Source organism: Megascapheus bottae, chromosome 5, assembly GCF_031878675.1.
Source record: "Megascapheus bottae isolate mThoBot1 chromosome 5, mThoBot2.hap1, whole genome shotgun sequence".
NCBI lineage: Eukaryota > Metazoa > Chordata > Mammalia > Rodentia > Geomyidae > Megascapheus > Megascapheus bottae.
In genome coordinates this window covers 12,766,025-12,775,322 of record NC_143513.1, presented here as the reverse complement: position 1 = coordinate 12,775,322, position 9,298 = coordinate 12,766,025, and the positions used below count along the sequence as shown (strand labels likewise).

General features: G+C 40.3%; 1 protein-coding gene across 1 annotated transcript in view; it reads left to right on the top strand.

The window, feature by feature from the left end:
- The first annotated feature begins 8,460 nt into the window (after positions 1-8,460).
- Positions 8,461-9,298, top strand: part of Etv1 (ETS variant transcription factor 1) — a 104,438-nt gene continuing 103,600 nt past the window's right edge. The window contains exon 1 of the mRNA XM_090332706.1: positions 8,461-8,556. The gene's annotated coding sequence lies outside the window, so the exon portion shown is untranslated. The remainder of the gene's footprint in view (positions 8,557-9,298) is intronic.

Here is a 9,298-nt window from a genome sequence, read left to right as displayed (position 1 = left end):
GTGAAACTCCCATTTCCAAAATAACCAATCACCTAAAAGCAAGGCTGGAGGCATGGTTCAAGTGGCAGACAGATAGCTGGGATAGAAAGCAGACTGAGTGACAGCATGAGGTCTTAGTTCAAACTCAAGCACCAGCAAAAAAAAAAAAAGAGGGGGGGGAGGAGAAAATAAAGAAAATCAAAGGGTTTATTCTGTAAATGACTTCTAGAACATAAGCCTTTTATATGATAAATAAAAGACCAACCAACAGAAAGGAAGGTTCTGAGTTCTATACTTCAACTGCTTTTGCTGTTGGTCACATAAAGAAATCACAAAGAGTATGTTTTGGTACCAAAAATAGAAAAAGAATCAAACCTACACATTAGACAAATATATTTAGCTCAATGAAATTGTAACTGTCTTTCATCCATAATTTTAAGAGCAAACCTTTCTTTTCTTTTCATATTCCAGCTTATTGAGATAAGATTGACAAATAAAAACCTTATTTATTCAATGCACATAATGATATGTTTCGATGTTTGTACAATCTAAAATGGTTGCTACAATCAAATGAACATTATCACATACCTTTTGTGTTATTGTGTGTGTGTGTGTGTGTGTGTGTGTGTGTGTGTGTGTGTGTGTGTGTGTGTTGGTAGTGATAAAGTTGGAGGGGAAATCACTTGAGATCTATTCTCCAGAACTGTAATGTATTGTCAGTGGTGGTGGTGGAGTGTGTGTTGGGGAGGGTGTGTAGTTTTGCTGTTCTATAGATAAGTCGGATTTTATTGGCCAGGCTACTCTCAAATGATCCCCCACTTTATCCTGTTCAGTGGCTGGGACTATGTACAACACAGGGCCAAGCAAGAAAAAAAAAATCTTTCATCTTAAAGTTAATTAGATGCAGATAGTTTTGTCTCCTCAATTCAGATTTGTGTTTTGTTTGTTTGTTTCCAGAATAATCATTATGCACATATTGCTTAGATTAATATTTGAAACTCATTTATAATTTGGAGAAAGACCATTTAGAAGTATGCTACCTATTCATTAATTTATTTGTCTGACAAAATGCATAAACACCTTCTGTGTGGTGGTGACTAAACACCGGGTCCTAAGGAATTTATTAAATGATGAACCTTGTCACAGAAGATAATACTGCAGATTAACATCAGCTTTGAGAGCTGACAAGAAAGAGTTTTCCCTAATGCTGCTTTTGGAGTTAGAGACATCATTCTAGAAATAATTTATGGAGGAAATGCTTTGGAATGTCAGCTTGGAAATGTTACTCTCCTAATATTTAGTACATGTAACACACAAACTGAATTGCTAGTACATTAAATCATTCTAAATTAATTCTGTTTCTACAACAACTCTTTGAAGCTTTGTGTCTTGTTATTAAGCTGATGTTTGTTTGTGTTATTATTGGGTTTCAATTCAGGGTCTGGGTACTCTTCCTTAGCTTTTTCTGCTCAAGACTGGTATTCTACTACTTGAACCAGAGCTCTGCTTTCAGTTTGTGCTGGTAATTAGAAAGAAGAATCTCAAGAACTTTTTATGCTTCAGCCTTCAGCCTCCTAAGTAGTTAAGGTTGTAAGTATGAAAGAATGTTGCTTAGAACTAACCTGACTTTTAATCTGAAGAAAGCAGAGTAATCACACTTGAGCCTCTCCCTGATGTCCACAAAACAACCACAAGAAAAGGAGATGGGGGAAATCTGTTGATTTCTAAATATTTACTTATAGTTCCTAATAATAGCTTCAATTATAAGAGAAATGATTCCCTTTAGGAAGTCGCACTCTGGTTCAGGGCTAGGGTGATAGCCTCGAGCTGAAGAGCTCAGGAACAACACCCAGGCCCAGAGTTCAGGTCCCATGACTGAAAAAAAAAATGATTCATTTTACAAAGTCATTTCAAGCCTTATGTATCACTTAAACTTCATGATCACTTGAATACATGGTTCTTCTTTTTTTAATTTAAAAATTTTTAATATTTTTTATTGTAATTAATAAAAGGGTTACATGATATTTGCCAGATAGAAGGTGCATTAATTCACATATATTGATACCCTTTCACATATCTTGGTCCCCATTACCCTCCCCTCCACCCCCCCATCTTGGTTTTCCCCCCTTCCCTATCCAATTTCAAATAACTAAATACAAATAAATCCAATATATCAGATAACTAAGTGAGATACTGTAACAATATGAGATAACCAAGGGACAGCAAAAGAGATGAGAGATAACATAGTACATTAAGGACAACAATCATTCATTATATGGCTTTTGTTTCTATATCCTGGAGGTCTTTTCAATTAGCTTCATACTATATGGCCTTATGTATCAAGGTTTTGCTCTATTGCAGATCTCTGCTAGTAGAGCCCACACTGAACCAAGAAGAACTAACCCAACTCAACAGACCTATCTCAAGCTCTGAAATAGAAATGGCAATAAGAGAACTTCCACCTAAGAAAAGCCCAGGGCCAGATGGATTCACAGCTGAATTCTATAAGGTCTTTAAAGCAGAGCTCACACCAATATTCCTCAAGCTCTTCAACGAAATTGAAAATGAAGGCTCTTTACCAAACTCATTCTATGAAGCCAGTATAACCCTCATCCCAAACCAGACAGAGATTCAGCAAAGAAAGAGAACTATAGACCTATTTCTTTGATGAACATCGATGCAAAACTTCTCAACAAAATACTGGCCAACCGTCTACAACAACTTATCAAAAAATTATACACTATGATTAAAATTTTTATTTACTTTAATTTGTTGTAAAAGTTATGTACAGAGAGTTGTATAAGGTAATGAGTATGTTTCTTGTCAAACATTGTTACCCTCTCCCTTGCTTTTCTCCCATTAACTGCCCCCCCACACATAATTTCCCCACTTCCCCAAAGTTGTAAAGTATATTTTTAACCTAGTGTCTTCTGGGTATCCTTACATCGGTTTATCTTTAAATGACTCTTCTATGGGTGCTGATGTCTCACACCTATAAGCCTACCTCCTCAGAATGCTGAGATCTGAGGATCATAGTTGACAGACAGCCTAGGGGAAGGAATTTTCCTGAGACTCTTATCTTCAATAAACTACCAAAAAAACTAAAAGTGGGCTGTAGCTCAAAGTTAGTAGAGTTATATAACCTAGAGCACAAAACTCAGGGACAGCACTCAGGTTCTGAGTTCAAGCCCCATGATTAACAATGACGACAACAAAATTCTACTGTCTTGCAAAATTAGTTCTAATCTAAACTAGTAATTGTTCCTCCATTTAAAGATTAAAAAACCCACTGACTTTGTAACATGCATGTTGTAACATATGATTTCAACTACTAGAAGAAAAAAACACATTTTTTAAAATTTCTTGCATCGCCAGGTTTACAAGAGGAAGTGTCATTTGTAATGGAAATAGAGGTATATTTTTCCATGCCATTCTTTAATTTCATTTTAGCTTTTCATTTTTCTCTTTTCTAAAGAAAACACACATTAAAAATAGTTGTACAAAGAGGTTATAGCAGGTCACTATATGAATACAATGCATCTTGGATCCCTGTTACCTCTCCACTAGTCCTCACCTCTCTACCCAAACCTACTCAGCCCCTTAAGTTTCTTTTCAGTTTCATTTTCATTTGAATATGATGACAGAGCTCATCCACTATTCCTTTTCCATGTCTGCCTCCCACTTCTTTAACCCTCACTTTCTCAAACAAGGTGCCTTTCTTTTTGAGCATACAAACACAGATATTTTTATGTAAACATAGAAACTAGGTGAAGAAATCAAGTGTTAAATAGATGTCATTTTTGGTGGGGGGTGGATGATTTTGCTACCCAGTGTTGACAAATGGGTCTTGATGGATGGATCCTTTTAGGCCTTACAATACGACCACAGGATCAAAAAGGTGCACATTATAGGGGTAAAACGTAATGACGGGAAGATAAAAAAATGTCTAATAAAACTTCTTAGAGAAAAAAAGTAAAATAAAAACCTATGAGAATGTGTGCCATATTTGTAACTATAGCAACACCTCTATGTGTGTACTACTTTTTTTTTTCTTTTCTTTTCTTTTTGCCAGTTCTGGACACTGTCCTTGAGCTTTCTGAAGGCTACAGCTCTATCACTTGAGCCTCAGCACCCTTCCGAATTTTTTCTATGTATGTGGTACCGAGGAATCTAGGCAAGCACTCTCTCACTAGGTCAAATTCCTACTCCTGGCTCACTACTTACTTTCCTTTTAACAACAAGATATATGTTACCAAGTGTTTTGCTTCTATTTAATCTGCTAGGTCCCACAAATTCTAGATGGTATATGTGAATCATGGTAGAAGTCCGATAGTTAAGACAGGCGAGCAAACACAGATTGGAAGTGTATGGGCAACATTTGTTCATGACCACCTGCAGGACAGGTCATTGCTTGCATTGCTTGCTGATGGTTTCCTACAGAGCTCACCCCTTGACTGTTGTTTATAACAGGATTTGTCATGTGGAAAGCTGGACCCAGGGTCACCATTTCCCCAGATTTTTCTGGGATTTTTATATATAATTTGAGATTGGGATGTCAGCAAATTCTCCATGATGGTCTACAATATGTGGATCAAACAAAGCGGGTTTGAATAGCACACAAGACAGCCTGCTCCCCATTCCCATTTCTCATTGAAATTCAACCCAGTGATTCTTATTTGAGAAACAGTACAACAAAATCTGCAATAGAATTATAATGCTTCCTGCACCTCATCTCAGTCTCAAGCCTACTGAATCAGAAACTACGAGTGACACCCAGGGAAGTTGACTTTTTAACGAGTGTTTTAGCATGCCCTTTAACAGATCTATAATCATACTGAGAGATCCCAACACTTCGTTTTTTGTACTTTGTTAAAACCATTCCTTCACTGATAGATATTGAGTTGTTTCTAGATTCCTCCTTTTATCAATCCATTCACTCCCTTACCACTACTTTAGAATTCTGTTGGCTTGAGTTTCTAAATAAATTATAAATTAAATAAATTATAAATAATTCTAAATAAATTCTAATAATTCTAATAGTTCTAATAATTCTAATAATTATAAATAAATTATAAATTAAACCTAATAAATTATTAGGTTTAATTTTAAGGTTTGATAGATATTATACTTTTTAGGGTATAATAGCTTTAAAAAGATTATACAAAGTTATATTTCAACCAGTAAGATATGTTGAGTAGACTTACCTAGTGTATAGCTAAGAAAAAAAATTAAAACTACATTTTCATAAACTGTTTTGACAAGAGTTTACAGATTTTTCAGCAGTTTATAATGATAGAAGAGGGAATTTTTAAAAAAATCTTTCTGTCCGGCTTTACCTTCCTCCAGAACTTTTGTTTCCTTTTACAGAGAACCATCCCGCTGAGACGATGACCTCTCACAATTGTATTAGGATTCTTAAGTTTTCCTCCGGAATTACTTTCACTTGTTCATTTCCATGGCCAATACTGCTGCCTTTTTTTTCTTCCTCCCTCCCTCCCTCCCTCCCTCCCTCCCTCCCTCCCTCCCTTTCTCTCTCTCTCTCTCTCTCTCTCTCTCTCTCTCTCTCTCTCTCTCTCTCTCTCTCTCTCTCTCTCTCTCCCTCCCTCCCTCCCTCCCTCCCTCCCTCCCTCTCTCTCTCTCTCTCTCTCTCTCTCTCTCTCTCTCTCTCTCTCTCTCTCTCTCTCTCTCTGTCTCTTCCTTCATTTCTTTCTTTCTTTTGCATGGGTACCCCGGCTTGAACTCAGGGTCTTTTACTCTTCTTAGTTGACTTTTTTGCTCAAGGCACTATACCACTTAGTTTTACATTTCAACTTTTCTCACTTTTTGCTGGTAAAATTAGAGATGAGAGTTTCTCCGATTTATCTTTCCTGGTCAGGCTTTAAAGATGAATCTTCAGGTCTCAGCTTTCAGGGTCTCAGCTAGGGTTACCAGTGTGAGCCACTGGAGCCCAACAATATTACTACCATTTAAAGGCCTATTATCTATCTATTTGATAAAGCCTTGTGCAAATGAGGCCAATAATATTTATGACACATAACAATTGAATAAGACAAATCGTAAATATTACTAGCTTATTTAATAATAAACAAGCCAATATCACTTGACTTTCATTATATTAACTAGTTCAAACAAACAGTACTATCCTAAAATTTTCTTTCCTTGAACTGCTTTTAGAAATTAACTTATTTACACTCATTTAAGTACATTTTAGTATAATTCCATAAGTTAACTGCAGAAAAGCCAGTGATGAATACTACTTTATAAAATAGCAGCAAAGGAGCTATAAAGTTTTAAATAGTTTTATATGCAAGTTAAAACTTTCCATACTCAAAAATGAACTTTGTTGGAGTAGGGGGGGTTCTTTCTCCCAAGAGATCTTATTTCAGAGCCCAACTGGGATTTCAAAATGCAAGTAAATAAATGTCAAAGCTTCTGGTCCCTGCTCTGCCACTCTGTGCCTGACATCCTGCCAAAAAGAAATTTTCCATTCAAAAAGGACTGCCACTTACAAAACTGATTTTTTTTTAAGGCATTCTCAAACAGAGTGGAAACTTTGGGCAACTTCTGACTTTCTCTTCTTGTGGCTAGATCAGCTAGCGGTCTCTATAGACATTTTCCACCACTCCAAGGTTTTCTTAAAAATACAGAGTCAGATGCCCTTCCAATGTCTTTAGCCACTAGGTCCCTAGGTTTTTCCCAGAACCAAGCATAGGAGCTCCAGGCTCAAAGCTAGGGTTTCTTTCCTAAGTGTGAAGGCGAAGAAAAGACCAGAAAAGGAAAGAATTCCTCAGCACCGTTTGCAAACATGCCCTGTCCGAAGGAGCACATTTACCTCAATATTTTATGTTATCCACAAACAGAGCGAAAATGACTACTTCGTCACATTTTCAGCTACTGCTAACGTTCACATAATTTCCAGATGGGGGCCTTTAAAAGAAATCAGAATAGACTCTAGAAGGTCCACCTGGAAGTGAGGTGCTCTTGGGGTTTCCAACTCCAGAAAGTGATGGCTGACACAGCCGATAATAATTCTGCCAGAAGGAAAAGAGCAGTGAATTCAACCTAACGAAGTCATGGTTCTTCTATCACCACCTAGGAAGAAATACAGTAGGATCCTTCCAACCAATAAATCTGAAGGAGAAGGCGAACCCCATCTTAAGGACTCAGCGAAGGCCAAGGGAAAAGGTGACCACAAGTTTAGGGCAACACCTAAATCAGCTGAGGTGCATAAACGGAAGCATGGGAGAACTAAAGGAGTTGTTAATACAAAACTTGCACTCAAAGGAAGGAAATTAAGCAGCTGGGACAAGGATATGAAAAGATCTGGTTGCTTGAGGAAATGCAAAAAACTCTGGAATTTAAGAAAGAACTTGAGGAATATGCTGTCCAGGAGATGAAAAGATTCAAAAGCCGTGAAGTAATTAAACATTTTGAGCAGACACTGAAAAAAAAAAACAACATACATCTGGAAAAAGATAAATAAACCACAAATGTATAATCCTCTTATGACAGAGCTCAGTAAGAGGAAAGTAGTGTGGTGTTTTTGAGAATGTAGATACCAATGCTGTATGGTATATATGTATGTGTTTTTAAAGCAAATTGCCTTCCAAAGATAATGAATATGTAAAAGGAGTGATGGAACTTTTGAATGTTACAAATTTCTTTTAGTAGAAGTTGGGCTGTGGCTCTATTGGTTTACTTTGAAAGGAAACAACAAACAAAAAAAGAACTCAGAAGGTTCCCATAAAGACCCAGCAAGAGGCAGGAAAAATGCATGGTTAGGAGCAAAACACTAAGCATATTCCTGAAAGATTTTTTAATTGACCTTGTGAGAAATCAATGCAATGCAAAGGAGAGAACCCTGAGCAAACTTAACGGCTTTCTACAGTCCAATTCTTTGAACTTTTAAAAACTGACAGGAGTGCAAGTAGCAAGCAAAAGTCTCAGTCCTTCCTCAAACCTCTCTCCCAGCTTTCATTCCCCCCTCCTTGTCCTGGGCAGCTTTTCTTTTAGACTTTGCACCCTGGAATTAGCTCTCTGAACTTGTTTCTCCCTCTCTCTGTCTGTGTCTCTCTCTTTCTCTCTCTTATGTTCTCTGTCCCAAAGCTCCTTCATCTAGTGTCTGCTTCACCGGCAGGTCAAAAAGGAAGGAGCGAGGTATAACAAAGTTTTATGGTTTAGGGGACTTGGGCCTTTTGTTGTGTCATTTCCCCTGCCCCGCCTCACCGCTCCTTCCCTCCCCCCCCCCACTCCTCAACCACGTGACTCGGAGAGGGAGGCCGAGAATTTTTGTGAATGGAGCCGAAAATGTGGCTGCGGGGGCGGGATGAGCTCCGCCCCTTCCCTCCAGGCGGCCAATCAGCTAGCGGAGCGCTGCGGGGTCAGCGATAAACAACAATGGGCCGGGGGATTTACGGCTTGTCATTGGCTGTGGAGAGAACCTCCCGAGAGCCTATCCAGAAGCTCCACCCCTCTCCCGGTTGCCCGGGATACTAGGCTGGGCTCTGGCCGAGGAGCCGGGTTTTATTTTTATTTATTTATGTATTTTGGAAACTTGCTGGGATTGCAGGGGTTGGGGTAAGTCATCCCGGGAATACCCCGTGGCGGGACACCCTGGGAACCGTGTCCGCTCGGGGCGGCACTTCACCCAGTCCCGTCCCGGGGAGAGAAGAGTTCCCGCTCAAAGCGCCGGTGGCCGGGCGCGCGCGGGCGGCGCGGAGCCGGCAGTGGCGGCCCACGCCTGGAGTTCTGACGGTCCTGAGTCCTAACTGTTTCCCCGAAAGACCGAGCGCCGACCGTCCAGACCTCGCCCCTCCTCCGCCCCGGGTCCCCCACGCAGGGCTGCGCTCACACCCCATCTGAACGGGTCTGCGCCAAGCTTCCATTTAAGGAAAGAAACTTGGAAACAGAAATCCAGAAGTGTAGCACGTCTCCCACCAGCCGAACAGCTGCCCGGAAGCGTCCTCGGGCCACTGGCTCGGGTCGCCCCCGGGGCTCCTCGTGGATTTCAACCCTCCCCCGTCCCCTCCTCTCTCTGCAAGGGTCTAGCAGGCTCGAGGACGGTTTCGGGACTGGCAGTGCTCACTTCTTAGACGTCCCGGTTATTATCCTTGTAACTCGAGCTGTAGGACCGCTGGCCCCCAGACTCTGGGCTCGGGCTGTTTCCCAGCTCCAGAGGAAGTGAACGCGTCTGGGACAGTAAGCGACACCCTGCGCCGCCGTGTATTCACAACAAAAGCCCAGGAGACGTGCGGGTCTCGGGGACACCCGAGACACCCAGCCCCCCTCCCCCTCCTCCCCCTTCCCCTCCCCCCTCCTC